The sequence below is a fragment of the Melozone crissalis genome, unplaced genomic scaffold, assembly GCF_028551555.1.
Source record: "Melozone crissalis strain CALT ecotype California unplaced genomic scaffold, PUWL_Pcris_2 ptg000017l_1, whole genome shotgun sequence".
Classification (NCBI taxonomy): Eukaryota; Metazoa; Chordata; class Aves; order Passeriformes; family Passerellidae; genus Melozone; species Melozone crissalis.
The window spans coordinates 13,162,116-13,179,721 of NW_026535795.1; the positions used below are offsets into that span (position 1 = coordinate 13,162,116).

At 47.5% G+C, this 17,606-nt stretch overlaps 1 protein-coding gene across 2 annotated transcripts in view; it reads left to right on the plus strand.

Annotated features, from left to right (window-relative positions):
* Positions 1–17,606, plus strand: part of RALY (RALY heterogeneous nuclear ribonucleoprotein) — a 133,700-nt gene that overhangs the window by 34,798 nt on the left and 81,296 nt on the right. The window contains exon 2 of one of the 2 annotated variants that reach the window (XM_054274502.1): positions 12,103–12,186. The exons of the other annotated variant lie outside the window; for it this stretch is intronic. The gene's annotated coding sequence lies outside the window, so the exon portion shown is untranslated. The remainder of the gene's footprint in view (positions 1–12,102; positions 12,187–17,606) is intronic. 2 annotated transcript variants of the gene reach the window in all.

Sequence of the window (17,606 nt, forward strand, 5' to 3'; positions counted from 1 at the left end):
CCCTTTGGCCACCCCTGTCCCAGCCAGGGGAAGGTGTGGAGCATGCCTTTGGTCATCCCTGGGCTGGGAGGAGTTCCTTGGGGTGGAGATGCTGCAGCCCTGTGTACACCTGATAGCAGAGCTGCCTGTTCACTTACTAGTAAATAACTCTGTGCCTGGGGGCCATTTCTGCCTTCTTGCTTCATTTTCCCATCTGTAAAAATAGTCTAATGGAAAAAAAAAAATCAGGCTCAGGCCTCTCAGGAGGGCATTTTCTTGCTGCTTTCCTGAATGTTTAGTGCTGTTTGTTCTCCTGTGGGGTGCAGAGAGCTCTCAGCCCATCACAGTGCCTGGTGCAGAGCTGTGCCAACAGCCATGCCAGGAGGAAATGCCCAGGAGCTTTTAAAGGCTGCAGGGCCACATCATGAGTCCAGATCAGCTCCTGACCATGCCACAAGATGCTTTTCTGCTCTAGGGTGAATTAAAATGACTTTGGGTTGTGCCCCCCTCAGTTGGAGTGTAAAAGCATCTGGTTGAACCTGGTCAGGCCAGGTTGGATGGGGCTCAAAGCAGCCTGGGTGTAATCCCTGCCCAGGCAGGGGAGCTGGAATATCATGGTCTTTAAATACCTTTTAAATTCCTTCCACCCCAAACCATTCTGATTTCTCTGTGTAGCAGTTTTTCTTTTAGCCCAGGTGATTTTCTGTCTGACCTGACTCTTGCCCTGGGGACAGCAGCCTGGATCAACTCTCAGTTAGTGAATTTTCTAGGATAAACAGCCCAAAAAGGGCAAACAACTTGCATGATCCTGCAGCTCCCCAGCTGGTGCAGCAGTGGGTTGAAATCTGAGTTCCATGGTCAGCTCTCCCATCTGCCTGTCTGACCTGCTGCAGAAGCCGTCTGATCCTTTAGGAGTTCCCCCAGTGACATTCTCTGTGTTCTGTACATGAGTTATCTCATTTCTGTGTCCAAACCACAGTGGTGGCTTGGGGACATCCCATCTCCTGGGTGTCTGGGGCTCCAGTGCAGCACCAGGGGCTGCAGCATCAGCCTCCTGATTGTGCTGCCTGAATCTCTGCAGGAGAAGGAGATACTGGTAGGAGCTGTCATGGTGTTTTCCATGTGGTTTTGCCTGATTCCTGCCTTTCAGCCATGCAGAATCAGCCTGATGTTGAGCATTATGCACACCTTGTGCAGGTCCCAGCACTGCAGGTGTCATTTGTTCCAGGTTATGTCAGCTCTGGAAGCTCCAGGGGAATCTGTGCCTCTTTCATGGAACCCCACCCAGGCAGGACTTTATCCACTGTGTGTAATAACTGAGTGAATTTCTAATTAGACCAGTCTAATTAAGGGCTGGATGTAAGGACTGTGCCTAATTGTGATGATACCCCCACCCATTCCATTACAGAAAAGAGTTGCTGGTGTCCAACAAACGACCCAGTTGGGGCAGAACGAGCATCCCCCTCTCCAGCTGGGGCTGTTTGGATGGTGGGGACATCCCTGGAGGTCCCCTGGCCGTGAGGAGCCTCGTGTGGCTGCCCTGGGACCACTGACTCCTTTGGGAGAAGGCTCTCAGAGGTGCCTGTGATGATGAGGGTGAGATCTCTGGCACCATGGTCTGTGCACCATGACCAAGGGTCCAGGTGGCTGCTGGGCTGGGATTTACTGGGTTTGTGTCAAAGCTCAGCCATGGCACAACAGCAGGAGCACCTTCCCTTCAGGGTCAGACCAGCTCTGCCTCATCTCATGCGCTCTCAGAGGCCAAAGGAGCAGAAATAATTAATTATCCCATGTGGTGTTTTCAGGAAGGAAATGATGAATCCTACTCCATGTTCTTAGAAGGATATTATGTTATATTATATTATATTATATTATATTATATTATATTATATTATATTATATATTATGCTATGCTAAAACTATCATGAAGAATAGAGAAAGGATACTTACAGAAGGTTTAACAAGATACTAATGAAAAACCTGTGACTCTCCAGAGTCCTGACACAGCTGGACTGTGATTGGACATTAAGTAAAAACAATTCACATGAAACCAATCAACCACTCACCTGTTGGATAAACAATCTCCAAACTACATTCCAAAGCAGCAAAACACAGGAGAAGCAAATAAGATAATATTGTTTTCCTTTTTCTCTGAGTCTTCTCAGCTTCTCAGGACAGAAATCCTGGGCAAAGGGATTTTTCCAGAAAATATGACAGTGACAATCCCACACTGGAGATCTTTTGTTCTGTGATTCTCACTGCTGCACCAGCGCCTGGAGCCAACAGCATCTGTTGGTGGTAAAACTTTTTGGGTGCTCTTTTCCCATGAGGTACCTCTGCCATCAGCCTTGAAAATCAAGTGTCTGCTTGTCCAGCAGCATTGCCATCAGAGGGATGTGGTTCCTTCCAGCAGGACACAGAGCTCCCTGCTCTGGAGTGCACAGGGATCAGCTGTACTAACCACTCTGGAGTTTCTGTTCATATTTCTGCAGTAGTTAGTGCTGAAATCACTCTTGCAGAAGAAACTGGGATGTTTTCCTTTCTTTACCTTGGAAGTTTGTCCTGCAGTGGGAAGAGCATGCCAGATTTCTGTCAGCTCTGCAAGAGTTTGGATGGGACAGAGGGAATGAGAAGATGGCAGTGAGGTTAAATAGAGAGATAATTGATTGTTTTCAGTTCTGGTTGGGATGTGAATCCATTGTGGTTAATGAAGGAAGGCAAATTGAATTGCAGAGCCCTGTGTGGGAGGCTCAGCCTGGCACACAGCCAGTGCCAGGGGCCCCTTGTGGTGTTCCCTTGGTGTTCCAGTGGCTCCACCCTGGTGTCACTGGGGGTGTTTGTGCCAGGTGAGGGGAGCTGAGCTCTGATAGCTCCAGTCATGGCACAGGGTGCCCAGAGCAGCTGTGGCTGCCCCTGGATCCCTGAAGTGTCCAAGGCCAGGCTGGACAGGGCTGGGAGCACCCTGGGACAGTGGAAGGTGTCCCTGCCATGGCAGGGGTTGGACAGAGATTGTCTTAAATGTCCCTCCCAACCCAAAGCACTCTGGGATTCTGTGATGGTTCTGTGTGGAGCAGGCTCAGGGGACATCCCTGTCCTTAGGGCTGCCACTGCCAGCCCAGTGAAGTTGCATTCCACTGGTTCTGGTGGTGGAAACGTTCCATGAACCTTGGGGCTGTGGCAGGTGTGTCCAGCTGTGGTGGGGGCACTGTGGGCAGCAGGGGCAGCCCAGCCCTGACCAGGGTGAGAGACATCTCCCACTGCTAAAGCCTGGTACAGAGATTTCCATCTTGGATCCCACTCTGGATGAATTTGTTCACAAACCTTGATGAGCCTGGATCCCTGTGTTGGTGACAAGGCAAGAGCCTATGTCACAGACATATTTTATGAAAAATCCTTTCCTTAGGATCTTTTCTCCTGAGAAGCTGAGAAGCTTCAGCTTCTGCTTGTTTTGCTGCTTTGGAATGTGATTTGGAGAATTGTTTACCCAGCAGGGGAAATTGTTTTTACTTGATGACCAATGACAGCCACCTGTGTCGAGGCTGTGAGCAGTCATAAGATTTTATTATCATTCCTTTCTATTCCTTTCAAGCCTTCTGATGAAATCCTTTCTTCTATTCTTTTAGTATAGTTTTAGTATGTAATTTAGTTTATAATTTAGTTAGGTTTTAGTTTATAATTTAGTTAGTTTATTATTAGTTTTAGTATATAATTTAGTATATAATTTAGTATATAATTTTTTTTAATATAACATAATAAAATAATAAATCAGCCTTCTGAAAATCAAAATTCTCATCTCTTCCCCCATCCTGGAACCACTGTGAGCAGCACCACAAGCCTTCACCAGGGTGGTGCTTCCATGCTTTATGCTGTCCCTCTGCTCCTGCACATCACCCTGCTTTGTGCAGCAGCTAAAAATAATGGCAGGCAAGGTGTGACAGGGGACACAGTGGGGACAGGGACAGTTCTCTGTGTGTGCAGGAAACCTGAGCCCTCCAGCTGCAGCAGCCTGTCCATCAGGCAGCACCAAGTGCTGGGCTCTCTCTGGGTGCTCCCTGCCCACAGAAATAAACAGCCTCTGCTAATGCCTCTTGCTAGCCTTGACTTTTTGGTTTGTCTCTGTATTTTTAGCCTCAGGACACTGTGTCCACTGGGCTGGAGAGGACCTGTGTTGCCTCATACCTTTCTCAACCCAGCTCTCCCCTTCCCTGCTCCTAATTTAGCAGAGAGGAGGGGGCAGAGCTGCTGCTTCCCCTGGCTCTGCTGCCATAGGGGCTGCAATATCCCTCTGCCCAGGGGTTTTCTTGTGGTTCTGATGAATGAGATGGTTTTGTCTGATTCCTGCCTTTCAGCCATGCAGAATCAGCCTGATGTTGAGCATTATGCACACCTTGTGCAGGTCCCAGCACTGCAGGTGTCATTTGTTCCAGGTTATGTCAGCTCTGGAAGCTCCAGGGGAATCTGTGCCTGTCTCATGTAACGCCACCCAGGCAGGACTTTATTGCACACTCAGTGTACAATAACTGAGTGAATTTCTAATTAGACCAATCTAATTAAGGGCTGGATGTAAGGGCTGTGTCTAATTGTGATGATACCCCCACCCATTCCATTATAGAAAAGAATTGCTGGAGAAAAGGAGGCTCAGGAGGGACCTCCTGGCTCTCTCCAGCTCCCTGACAGGAGGGTGCAGCCAGGCTGGGCTCAAGGGGCAGGGTGAGAGGAAAGGGCCTCAGGTTGTGCGAGGAGAGCTTTAGATTGGAGATTAGGGAAGATTTTTCCCAGAAATAATGGTGAAGGCCTGGAATACACTGCCCAGGGCAGTGGTGGAGTCAGCATTCCTGGAAGTGTTCAAAAAACATGTGAGCATGGGGCTTAGGGACATGGGCTTGGCATTGTTGGACTCATTTGTCTTACAGGTCCCTTTCAGCTTTAATGATTCTGAGATTCCAAGTGAAGGGAAAAAACCCCACAGTTGATTACATTCAGCACTTTGCACCATTTCCTTGTGTTGCACTGAGCGGGGGACAAGTTTGGGAGTTCATTCTCTTTTATTTACAAGTACAGAATGATTTAGCACAATGCAAAATTAAATGCCACTTGGGATAAAGGTTCAAATGTTCTTCCATTTGCCAAGTGCTGGGCTGAGCACATGATTCATGATGTGCAACTTCAGTCATGCCAAATCCACCTTTGCAGGCAGCTGAGCCCTTGGATTGTCCTGTTCCTGCCTTTGGAGCCTCCTGAGCATCTTCACCCTGGCCCTTGTCACTGAATTGGTTGGCTTGAGGGCTTAGCTCCTCTCCATGGGTCCCATGAGCTCTGCAGGGCTCTCTCAGCCTCCCTTAGCCTGGACTCTGGAGTGTGACCAGGCTGCCTCTGGGTTCTGGCTGTGCTGGAGGTGAAGAAGAAGGAGCAGCCTCTGCCATAAAACCTCCATCTTGCTTTGTACTTTATATATATATATATATATATATATATACAAAAAAAATTAAATGCCACTTGGAATAAAGTTTCAAACATTCTTCCATTTGCCAAGTGCTGGGCTGAACACATGACATATATATTTCATATATTATAATATATATAATATATAAATTATATATTATATATTATATAGGCTATATTATATATAATATAATATATAATATATATATTATATATTTTGGTTTACATATATAATATAGATAATATGTATGATATATATTATATTTTATAAAATATATATAATATGTAATATGTAACATGTAATATGTAATATATATAATATTTATAATATATATAATATATAGAGTATATATATATATTTCATATATATATATTAAAAAAAAAAAATATATATATATATATAAAATAACAAGTATATTATATATATATTACTGAGCTTAAAGCTCATCCAGTGCCTTAGAGCCCATCCAGTGCCACCCAGGCCATAGGCAGGGACACTGTGGGCAGACACTGTCCCAGACTGCTCCAATATATTACTATTTTATATATATATATATCTATATATCTATATATAATATTATATTATATTATATTACTGTATTATGATTACCTTAAACTCTGAGTTTCCATCCTGTGATATCACACACTTCTATTTAAACCCCACACCCACAATCCCAGTTCCATCATTCCATTTTGGATGCTTCTCCAGGGCCTCAGGTCAATGCAGTGTTCTCTTGGGGGTCAGTGCCTAAAAACACAGAAAGTCTGAAATTCTCAGTGACCAGAGCTCCAACGGCTTTGGATGGAGCACAGGAGCCCACGAGGTGCAGCTGGGCAGCAGCACAGGTCTGCTCAGCCCCAGAGCTCCAGCCCTGCTCCTGCAGTGGGAGCTGAGCTGGGCTGTGCCTGCTGCCGGCTGTGCCAGCCTGGCTGTCCCTGCTGCCATGTGTCCCTGCAGGACGTGTGACCTGCCCCAGGCACAGCCATCTGAGGGCTGCTGGGAGCTCTCAGCACTCCTGATGGGTGTGGAGACCCAATTTTGGGCTCTTCAAGGGATCCCAAGGCCTGCAGGGACCGGGGGTGCTGGAGTGAGGCCCAGTAGGGCTGTCCCTGCTCGGCAGTCCCACCTTGCAGGTGACATAGTGGGGAGTGACACCTCAGGGTGCCAGAGGGGAATTCTTTGGGCAGGGAGACCAAAAGCAGGACAGAGCAGAGGCTGGTGCAGGTTCCCTGGCCATGGACAGGCCCAGCTGCTCCTCAGGTCTGGGGGAGATGGGTCCCTGCTGGAGGAGCTTCTGCTCTGGGACATTGGAACAGCTTGAGCTTGGCCTCTGCCAAGAGAGGATGGTGTGGGCACAGCAGAGAATCATAAACCCAGCCTGGCTTGGGTTGGGAAGGGCCTCAAAGCCCATCCAGTGCCACCCCTGCCATCGCAGGGACACCTCCCACTGTCCCAGGCTGCTCCCAGCCCTGTCCAGCCTGGCCTTGGGCACTTCAGGGATCCAGGGGCAGCCACAGCTGCTCTGGGCACCCTGTGCCAGGGCCTCTGGGTTGTGCTGTTACCCCATCTCACACCAGGCTGTGCTGCACAAGGCTTAGCTGATCATTAAAGCAGAATTATGCACAGATTTTGGGGGGCAGCCATGCAGTTCCTTAGAAGGTTGCTGCTGGATTTTCCTGGGCTTTATTCCTTGCCCTCCCTGTGCAACTGGTGCTCCTCAGCCTCATCATTCCCTGTCCAAGTTCTGAGCTGAACAGCTGAGAGATTTTGCATTTTTTAATGGCTCTCTACTGTGCCTGAATTAATGGAAAAATGAACTGAGACCAAGATGAAGGTATTGAAGGGAGAGGATGACAAATTGGCTTTGGAGCATGGCAGCAACGAGCACTGTCAGGGGTTCACGCACTGACCTTTATCTAAACAGAACTGTGTGTAACAGATAAGAATATTTAACAATAATTAATGTCACATCAGTGCAGAGAACAAAATGACTACATCAAACAGGCAAGAAATCCACTGCAAATTACTCAAAAGAGAAATGTCAGCTCCTCCATATCTGCAACCTGCCTCGTGCTGATGGGGCTGGAAGGAGCTGGGAGGGCACTGAGGAGAGGAGCTATTAGAGATGATTTAGGGACTGGGTGATGTGTGCAGGAATGGGAACAGCAGCGGCTCTGCTGGCCCAGAGTGCTGTGCAATCAACCACCAAACTGAGCTGGTAATTGGGTGGGGGAGGAATGTGTACAAACCAATTATCCCCACTGCTGCTGTTCTGACATGCTGCTCAGGGCTTCTCTTTCCTCTCTCCTGTCTCTGGGCTGTCCTGGTGTGCTGGGATTCAGCAGACATTGCCCTGCTCACTGAGCCCCTATGGCAATGGTGTGATGGCCCCAGTGAGGGGAGAGAATGGTGCATCTGACTCCATGGATATCAGAAGGCTAATTAATTACTTTATTATACATACATACATATATATATATATATATATATATATATATATATATATATATAAAATATTATATTATATTATATATATTTTATGTTATATACTATATACTATATACTATGTTATATATTATATATATAATATTATATATGCAATATTATATATTATTCTCTACATTTAAAACTGAACCTGCCAAGCACTCAACCCTGCACACACTGCACTGAATCTCATGACTGTCACCCAACAGTCCCAACACATACACACACACCTGGCCCTGACAGGCCAAGGAAACAAAACCCCCTCACTGTGGGTAAACAATCTCCATGTTGCATTCTACTTTGGCACAAACACAGGCACAGCAAATTATAAGAACTGTGTTTTCTTTCTCTGAGGTTCAGAGAATGTGAAACCCAGAAATATTCTTGAGAAGAATTGTGCCTTGCTTTTCTCTGTGAAGAGAAATGTGGGGCTACAAGCCCCCTTTGTGTTTTATAGGCAGGAAAAACCATCTGCCTGGGGATGTTGGGATGTTTCTCATTCCCTTTCTGAGCTGAGGGTGTCTGGAGGTTGGCATGGTGCCCACAGGCAGGGGCAGTGCTGGGGAGGGATGCAGGAAAGCAGCTTGAGAGCATCCAGAGGAGACAACGAGGCTGGGGGCACAAACCCTGTGAGGAGCCCCTGAGGGAGCTGGGGGTGCTCAGCCTGGAGAAAAGGAGACTCAGGGCTGCCCCCATCACTCTCACAGCTCCTGAACGGTGCCTGTGCTCAGCTGGGGCTGGGCTCTGTCTGCAGCAGCACTGACACAGCCAGAGCACACAGCCTCAGGCTGCACCAAGGGAAATACAGGCTGGAGATTGGGAAAAAGCTTTTCATGGGAGGAGTGATAAAGTTCTGGAATGGCTGCCCAGGGAGGTGGTGGAGTCCCCATCCCTGGGTGTGTTTAACAAAGCCTGGATGTGGCACTGGGGGCCAGGGTTGAGTTGAGGGGTTGGGGCTGGATTGGACTTCATGATCTTGAAGGTCTCTTCCAATGTAGTGATTCTGTGATTCTGTGATTCAGCTGGGCCCCAGGGGTGCCTGTGCTCTGCCTGGGACAGGGAGGGCACTCTGCCAGCCCTGATCTGGTTGCAGAATGGGTGCTGGTCCATGGACCATTGTCCTGTGGTGGATTTCATCAGTGTCAGGACAGCACCAGCTGAGTGAGGAGGAGTTAACCCCTCCTGACCTGCCTCCTGCTGCAGAGCATCCCCTGGCCCTGGACATTTCACAGAGACAGTGTGACAGATGAGTGATGCCATGGTGGACTCTCACAATTAAAACGCAAATATCCTGTATATATATTACGAGAAGTTTTATAGATTTCTAGTTATGTTTTACGCCCATGTGTTGTTATCAGGGCTGGCCTGGGTTTGGGACATTTGGGAGGGTCAGTTTGTCACTATGGCAGCACCTGAGCTCCAATCAGGATTTAAGGCAGTGATCTCCACCACTAGACAGTGAAGGAGGAGTGGATGGACAGAACTTTGGGAGGGGCTAAAGGGTTAAAAGGTGAAACCTCCATGATGTGGGTGAGCCCATGGTGGGAAAAACCCTCTGTAATATTTTCTCTATTCGGTCTTCTGTTGTATTTTTGATAAGATTTTAATAAACCTTTTAAATTTTGGAAGTGAGCATTTGTCTCACAGGGAATGGTTTGGGCTGGAAGAGACCTCAAAGCTCTTCCCATCCCACCCCTGCCATGGCAGGGACACCTTCCACTGTCCCAGGCTGCTCCAAGCCCTGTCCAGCCTGGCCTTGGACATTTCGAAGGATTCCACAGCTGCTCTGGGCACCCTGTTCCACTCAATCTGCTCAACCAGACATTGTGAGAATATTGGGAATATTCAGTTAATGCACAGACGTGATGAAAAGCTTAACCAAGTTACAATTTTATTCTAAACAGACCTTTGTGCCCATCCTCATGAATGATTTCCTTACCATAAATTAATTTACCTGCATGGCCAAGTCTGGGAGTGTTACCAACCTCAGAGCACAGAGCTGGAGCCCAGGGTCACAAAAGGAGCCTGGGGAAGAGCCAGGAGCTGCTCCTGAATCCCTTGAATTTTTGGCTGGTGCAGTAAAGGCCAGTGCTGTCACCCAGCCACGGTCCTGCTGCCCACTAATTAGCTTTGTTGTCAGCATTTTGCCATTTTGCAGCCAGGTGCCTCTGGATTAGCCAGAGTGTGAAAAATGGCTTTCCAGCTGGCCTGGTGACCTTGTGACAGCAGGAGAGAATTCACAGGCAGAAGATGGAGATGTCAAGATATAAAATTAGGGATGATGGGGAGCTGGGTCTGCCCCTTGAAGTGAAACAAGAAAACCTATCCTGGCCTTGGTTTAGGGTTTCCTGTCTGTGGTGCAGGAGATTCTGCTGTTTGCCTCATGCAAGGCACATCCTGCTCCCAGGAGAGAGGTCTGAGCAGAGCCAGCTCCCAGCCCAGCCTGAGCAGCATCCCTGCCCAAAAGCTGGCTCAGGAGAAGTGGCTGATGTGCTCAGTGGCTGAAGAAACCCAGCCCAGGGTGGGATTGAAATAAACAGGGCGGGAGACTTTTTCTCCTTTTAATGCCTTTATTAAAAGTGATCAGCTCAAGGTTGGGAGTCTCGACAGGTCCGCGGCTTCTCTGTCGTCGCTTCCAGGGTGACTCGGAGGAGGAGGAAAGCGCAGCTTTGTCCCCTGGGGGGCAGAGCTGGGGGGTCCGGTCCTCACGAGAGCCGTGGGGGTAAACCCCATGTTAGAACTTTCGGGTTTTGCTGTCCTGGGGTCTTGGCTCCAGCTGAGGGGCAACAAAGGGTCTCAGCATCTCTGCAGGCTCGGTACTTTGTTCCTCACGTCCAGACATCATTTTGATCTCTTAATTCTGTGTTGGCTCGTTGTTTTTGGGGGTCTTTTGGTAAGGTTGGTTGGGTGGCTTTCCCATGGCGTGCTGGTTCTGAAGTTATTTTGCATGCCCTCTGATGTCCCTTCCTCATGTCCCCTCCTTTCACTGTGAGAAGGGCTATCAGTCTGGCTTTTAGGAAGGACGGTCCTGATACAAAAAGACTAATTAACGAAAACGACCGGTAATTACAATAACAAACAGGTAGAACTCCACCTTGGCAGCAACTGGTTTAACCTGTTCACTCTGCAACCTTTTTTTTTTTTAAAAATTGGCAGATTTTTTACTTATAACAGGGATGGGCACAGAAGTGCTAATTGAAGGACCTGAGCAGCCTGCCCATGGCAGGGAATTGGAACAAGTTGATCTTCAAGGTTCCTTTCAACCCAAACCTCACTGGGATTCTGTGGGGATGGATCCAGGAAAATAGGACATTTAAAGATCAGTTAAGACTGAAGCCAAACTGAGCTATTGTTTATTGTGAAAAGCTGGGAATTTGCATCAGGATGCAGGAGCAGGGCTTTGACAAAGCAGGCAGTTAATTAAAGTGCATCAATTAAAGGGGGCTCCTCCCTATTTTGTCTCCCATGGCCTAACTCAAAGTAAAATTTTCAGTTTCAACATTTAATATTTTCTAAATATTAAATAAATAAATGAACAAAACTTTGAAAAAGTTTTACTGTGGGATATTTCACTGTTGTCTTGATTTTTTAAAGTTTTTTCTAAACCTTCTGATGTTTACATTCTTGTAGCAAACTTTCTCACACACTTTCAGTAAATAACTTACTGTTTTGCATTCTTTTATGGAAGAGGAAAAATTTGATGGACTGTTGGTTTGTCCAGTGTCATTGGAGAGGCGGCACTGTCACCCTCCAATCCACTGTCACTTTTGGAAATCTGTAAATGTTAGAGTCAAAAATTAAAAAATTCTCTTTCCACCTTGGAAGAGCTGCGTGTCCACGTTGTGTTATTTCACGTCCTATAGAAGAAACTCTGTTTTTTTCCCTCAGCCATAGTGACCAAAAATTCCTGCCTGCCTCCATCCCTGTCCTGTGCTAGCATTAACCTGATGGAGCAGTTTTTGTGGGATTTCTGGTGCCTGATCCAGCCTGAAACACCCCCCCAGTGCCTAGCCCTGCGAACACAACCACCCCTGTCTGCTCTGCTTCCAGCTCCCTGCTAAGCAGCTCAGAGTCTTAGCTCAGAAAGTCCCAGCTCTGATCCTTGCAGACAGCAGCAGCTTTGCTCCCAGCCCTGCAGAGCTCCCAGAAAGTCGTGGATTATCTGCTCACCCTCCTGCATGTGCTGCTTCCTGCAGGGTGAAGAGGCACGAGAGGAGCTGCGCCCGCTGCCGCCGCGGGCACGGGGACAGTGACAGAGCCTGGGGGCCCAGCCAGCCCTGGTGAGTGACTCTGGGGTGCTCCTGGGGGGGCAGAGCCCTGGGAACGGCACAGCACTGGGATTTGGGGCAGCACCCCCCTGGCAGGAGAGGGGCTGTACAGAACCCTTGTTCTGGGGCACTCTGAGGGTTCCTCCCTTGGTGCCTGCTGGGAGAGGCTGATTTCCCTTCCCCTGGGCTGGTGTGAGTGTTCAGGGATTCAGAGGTTGGTGGGTGTGCTGAGAACCTGTCCCCAGTGCTGCTGGGGCTGGGGTTGGGTCACTTGAAGCCCAGGCAGTGGTGCAGTCACCATCCCTGGAGGTGCTCAGGGAAGGTGTGGATGTGGCACTCAGTGCCATGTGTTGGGTCAGAGGTTGGACTCCAGGATCTCAAAGGTCTTTCCCAGCTTAATTCTGTTTTTGAGTCTGTGATTACACCCTGTGGGTTGTTTTGGACATGGGTTTGGGCATGTCTGCGTGTCACATTCATTGCCTGTGTTGTTGCTGAAGTTCTGTTTGCAGTTTGTCATGGGGAGGTGAAAATGAGTGTGCTTGGGATAAGCTGGAGGTGAACCCTGCTGCTGGTTCTGCTGGGCTCATCCCAGAGCAAGGGCAGGCAGGGAGAGGCAGGTGGAGGTGCCTTGGAGGGCTGATCTAGAGCGGAGACTGGACAGAGCTAAATGGACAAAATAGGGATTTATTGCAAGGCCTTAAAGGGACAGCACAAGAGCCTGGCCAGGGCTGCACCCAGACTGAATTTAAGGTGGATCCTGGTCAGGAGTTTTTACACTTTCATCAGTTTTGGTTCATCTACATATTGGGTTCAGCTGTCCAGTTGCAGCTCCAGGTCATGAAATCTCAGCCCCCTGCCTTGCTCCCTTCTCTTTGCATTGTTTGTGCTCTTTGGGTAAAGGTTGTCCTTGATTCTCCTGCTGGGGAGGGATTGCTTTGTCAAACTGTGAAGAGAACCTGCTAACACCTAATAGGAATTTTCAGAGTTACATACCTGAACAGAGCAGAGAATTTGGAAAATACCAAAGTTAAAACCATCACTGGAAGTGCTGTGCTTGGGGCAGGCAAGGTGCAGAGCTGCTGCTGCTGTGTGGGGCTGGAGGCCAGGGCAGGCTCAGAGCTCTGCGGCTGCCTCTGCCCCTTGGGCTGGGAGGGAACATTCCCCTGGTGTTTCCTTGCTGGGAAACATTCCCCTGGTGTTTCCTTGCTGGGGCTGTGTTTGTGAGTGCTTAGGGCAGGACAGAGGAGTTCCCATCCCCACAGGCTGCAGTTTAGGAAGTTTAACATCCCCCACAGCTGAGCTGAAATCACCTCTGTGAAGCAGAGGCTTTATGGAGCAATGGGAAAGGATTTAGGGATCAGTGCAGTGGTAGCATGACCCGAGGGTTGGGAAATGCTGCTGGGAATGGCTGTGCCTGTTGGAAACTTGATGTGCTTGCTGAGCCACGAGGTCAGGGAGGGCTCTGCTGCTCTGCTGGGAGTTTGCTTGGGCTTCAGGGGAGTAAAAGCTTCAGCAGAGGGTGAAGGTTTCAGGGTGTCTTCGTTCTGTGCTCAGCCCATGGCAGGAAGATGCAGCAGTGTGGTTTTAGCAGTGAGTTTCTCTTCTAGCTTCTGGGCAAATGAATAAAAACAGAAATTACAGATGAACATGTGAGTTGGAAAGGGACCTTAAAACCCATCCAGTGCCCCCCTGCCATGGGCAGGGACACCTTCCACTGTCCCAGGCTGCTCCAACTTGGCTGTGGGCACTTCCAGGGGTGGTCCTCAGTGTCCAGTTCAGCAGGGTTTGCAGAACTTGGCTTTTCATTGGTATCACAGCTGGAGTGTGCCTTTGGATATTGCATAGAAGAGAGAAAAAACAAACCTGATCAGATAAAACTTGTTATCACAGAGGCAGGAGCTGTGCTGCTGGTGATGGACCCCTGGAGATACCACACCAGTAAATAAGGATCTTATTTGGAAATTAATCCAGGAAACTCCAAATAACAGCAGGGAAAAGACTCACCTGAACTTCTTCAAATCAAAATTAGGGAGAAAGGGAACTTGGGTTTGATCAGATTTGTCTATAACCATTTTCTGTTCCAGGTTAGTGCCCCTGCCTGTGGCGGTAGTGAGGATATTTTGACACGAAATATTCTGGCACACAGATAGGTTGAACAAAGGACCTGACAAAAAACCCTGCTCTGCATAGCAAAGACAGCTACTGTACCCTTATTCCTCAGCAAATGAAATTGTGGAATTCAGCAGCATTGAAGAAATCCATGGATTTTTACTATTGAAAACATTTTTACAAAGAACGATGCCAGAAATGTTTCCAAATTTTGTTTTGGTTGTTGGCATATTCAGTGAAGTTTTGAACTGTGGACCCTTCTTTTTGTACAAGGTATTTACTTTAAGTGGAGGGAATTGTCTTTTATCCAGCAAGTTCCTCCCTCCCTCAGGACTCCTGACACCTGAACACTGCTGCCTGATGATTTGCTCTTTCATTTTTCACCTCTCCCTGCACTTAACTTTGGCACCCAGAATAAAGGTAGATCCCAGAAGGAGCTGCAGAGCTCCCTGTTCCTTGGGAGATATTTCAGTGGGGAAATATCTGTCATTGAGGCAGTTGGAGAAGCACACAGAGAGTGACTGGAGAACAAGGGAGGCTGATGAAAATGCCCATTATTGCAGGAATAGTGTTGGAAATAGCTGGTACTGAGTCCATCCTTACAGGGCTGTGAGTGCCCTCAGTGAGAGCACACAGAGGAGCATCCTTGGGTGCCTCAGCCAGAAAGGGATGGCTGGAATGTTCTGAGTGGGTGGAGGGGCCAGCAGGGCTCTGAGCACAGATATTCCAGGCTCTAATCACCTGCTCAGGTCCTTGTCAGGGCAGTCCTGCCTGGCCAGGATTAGGGGGGCACTGGCAGCCCTTTAAGCTCCCGTCTGTGGTGACCTTCTTAGCACCCCGTGGGCCAAGGAAGGAAGGGATCTGACAGCTGCTTAATTTAGAGAAATCCAGGTCAGGAGGAGGCTGCAGAGCCTGGAACCTGGCAGGGGCAGGAGCTGGGAAAGGGCTGCAGTGCCCAGGACTGTGGGATGGGCACAGGGCTCACAGGGCTCGTGGCTGAGCCTAAAAAAGCCAAATTCCAGCACTGAGCTCCCCTCTGTGCCCAGGGTGCCTCTGTCAGGGAATCAGGGTTGAATCTGTGAAAGACACCAATCACTTGTTTTTAAAATTTTAAAAGTTTAATAATAATAAAATGGTGATAAAAATAGTAATACAATTAGAGTAATAATAATTTGGACCATTTGAATTAGGACAATATGAGACAATAGAGACAAAGAGTTACAAATGTCCGGGTACCTTTTTCTGGGCAGCACGAGCCCTAAAAAGGCCCCACGTTAACAAAGGATTAACCCTTAAAAGCAACAGCATGTTGCATATTCATACACTTCATACATGATGCATAAATTCCATTCAAGCACAGGATTCTGTCTGGTCATCCTCAACTTCTTCCTCTGAATCCTGGCAGCGCCTTCAAGGCGGGAGGAAGTTCATTTCCTCTGATAATGGAGCAACAAATTCTCTTTCTCTGAAAGATTCAGGTGCGCTGTGGCTGCTGTCTCAGTGCGAGTCCTTTCTTTAAAAAAAAGTATCCTACATAGCATCGTTTCTATTTTAACAATTTTTATAACCTAAAACTATATTTAACACAGTACTTAAGAGAATTAATACAGCATTGCTTTTTAACACAACACATATAATAATAATTTTAATATTTGCGAAAAGCCAATCATAAAATACACATTTTTCACAGATCACTCAGCTGGGAGCTCACTCCAGAGGCTCCACAGGAGTTGTGAGCCATCAGAAACCAGGCTGAGGAGGGCACAAGCAGAAATTCCCCCCAAAATGCACTCTCCCAATCTTTATATGCTGTAAAAAAAAATTCAAAGACACAAAGAAAATTTTGAAGGTAAAACTCATGTTCTGAGCTGGCTCCTGGGAAGGATTGCCTGTGACCGTGTTCACAGGGGTCTGAGGTTGAGGGAAGAGACGAGGATCTGACTCCATGTTTCAGAAGGCTGATTTATTATTTTATGATATATATTACATAAAAACTATATTAAAAGAATAGAAGAAAGGATTTCATCAGAAGGCTGGCATAGAATTGAATAGAAATGAATGATAACAAAGGTTTGTAGCTTGGCTCTCTGTCTGAGCCAGCTGACTGTGATTGGCCATCAATTACAAACATCCAACATGCACCAATCACAGATGCACCTGTTGCATTCCACAGCAGCAGATAACCATTGTTTACATTTTGTTCCTGAGGCCTCGCAACTTCTCAGCAGGAAAAATCCTAAGGAAAGCATTTTCCATAAAAGATGTCTGCAACACCAGGGCATTGCACCACTCCTGCTTTAGGATGTAAAACCTGGAGCAGGCACAGAAACTGGAGCACATGTGGAATTATTAACCTGTACATTCAGGCAAAACTCCCATGCCCCAAGAAAGCCATGGGTTAAAAAGCACCTTCTTAAGCCAGTGATTCATCTCTAGAGCTGAGCTGTTTTCTGTGATCAACCCAAATGTTTGATTGTTTCAAGAGCTGAGCAAGTTGATTCTTAATGAACACTCAGTTTTCTGCAAATCTTGATCTTACTGAAATACAATGTCAGTTTAAATTACCTGACTGGGGGATTTTTGTTTTTCCTTTTTCATTCCCGGGTTTTCTTTTGGAAATCATCTGTTTCTCAGAACCTCTCAAACCTTGGAGGTTAAATCAAATTAAAGTAATGTGTGAATGGAAAATGTAAAATCTTTTCCTAAGTAAAAAAGCTTTTGCTTATGCGAACACCAGACAGATGATGGCACAAATCCCTCCTCCTGCTGTGGCTGTGCTCAAACTTGGGGTGAAAATATTGGCAGAACATCCTCTCCTGCCTGGTGCAGCTTTGTGACTGCATTCCTCAGTTCTGGAGCTGGAATGTGAGTCAGAAAGGAGGGAGTCAAGGGCGTGCCTTAAAATGAAGGTACAAAAATAGCTCTCCCTGCACATCTTCTCTCAGCTTCCCCTTACAAGGCTGCATTGACGTGTGCTGGATGGGATGTGATGGCTCTGGCCTTGGCAGATGCATCAAATGTGACATGTGAGCATGGGTGTTAGGGGTTTTTTTTAAGGAAACAAATAAGGGTTAGCAAGAAATGCAGAAAAGATAAGCAGTGAGGTGGCCACAGTCCTTCATCTACAAGAATCCAGGCCTGAGATTTGCTTCCAGCTGAACTGGAGATTTCAGGAAACAAGCCAAAAAGTTGCTTATTTTGCCATTTCATCATCAGATGTGCTGCTTCCCTGAGGCACTGACCTTTCCCAGGCAGTGCTGTGACAAAAGCTGTGGTGGAACATGAGGGAGCCTGGGCTGTGCCACCCAGAGCAGGGGAGATGC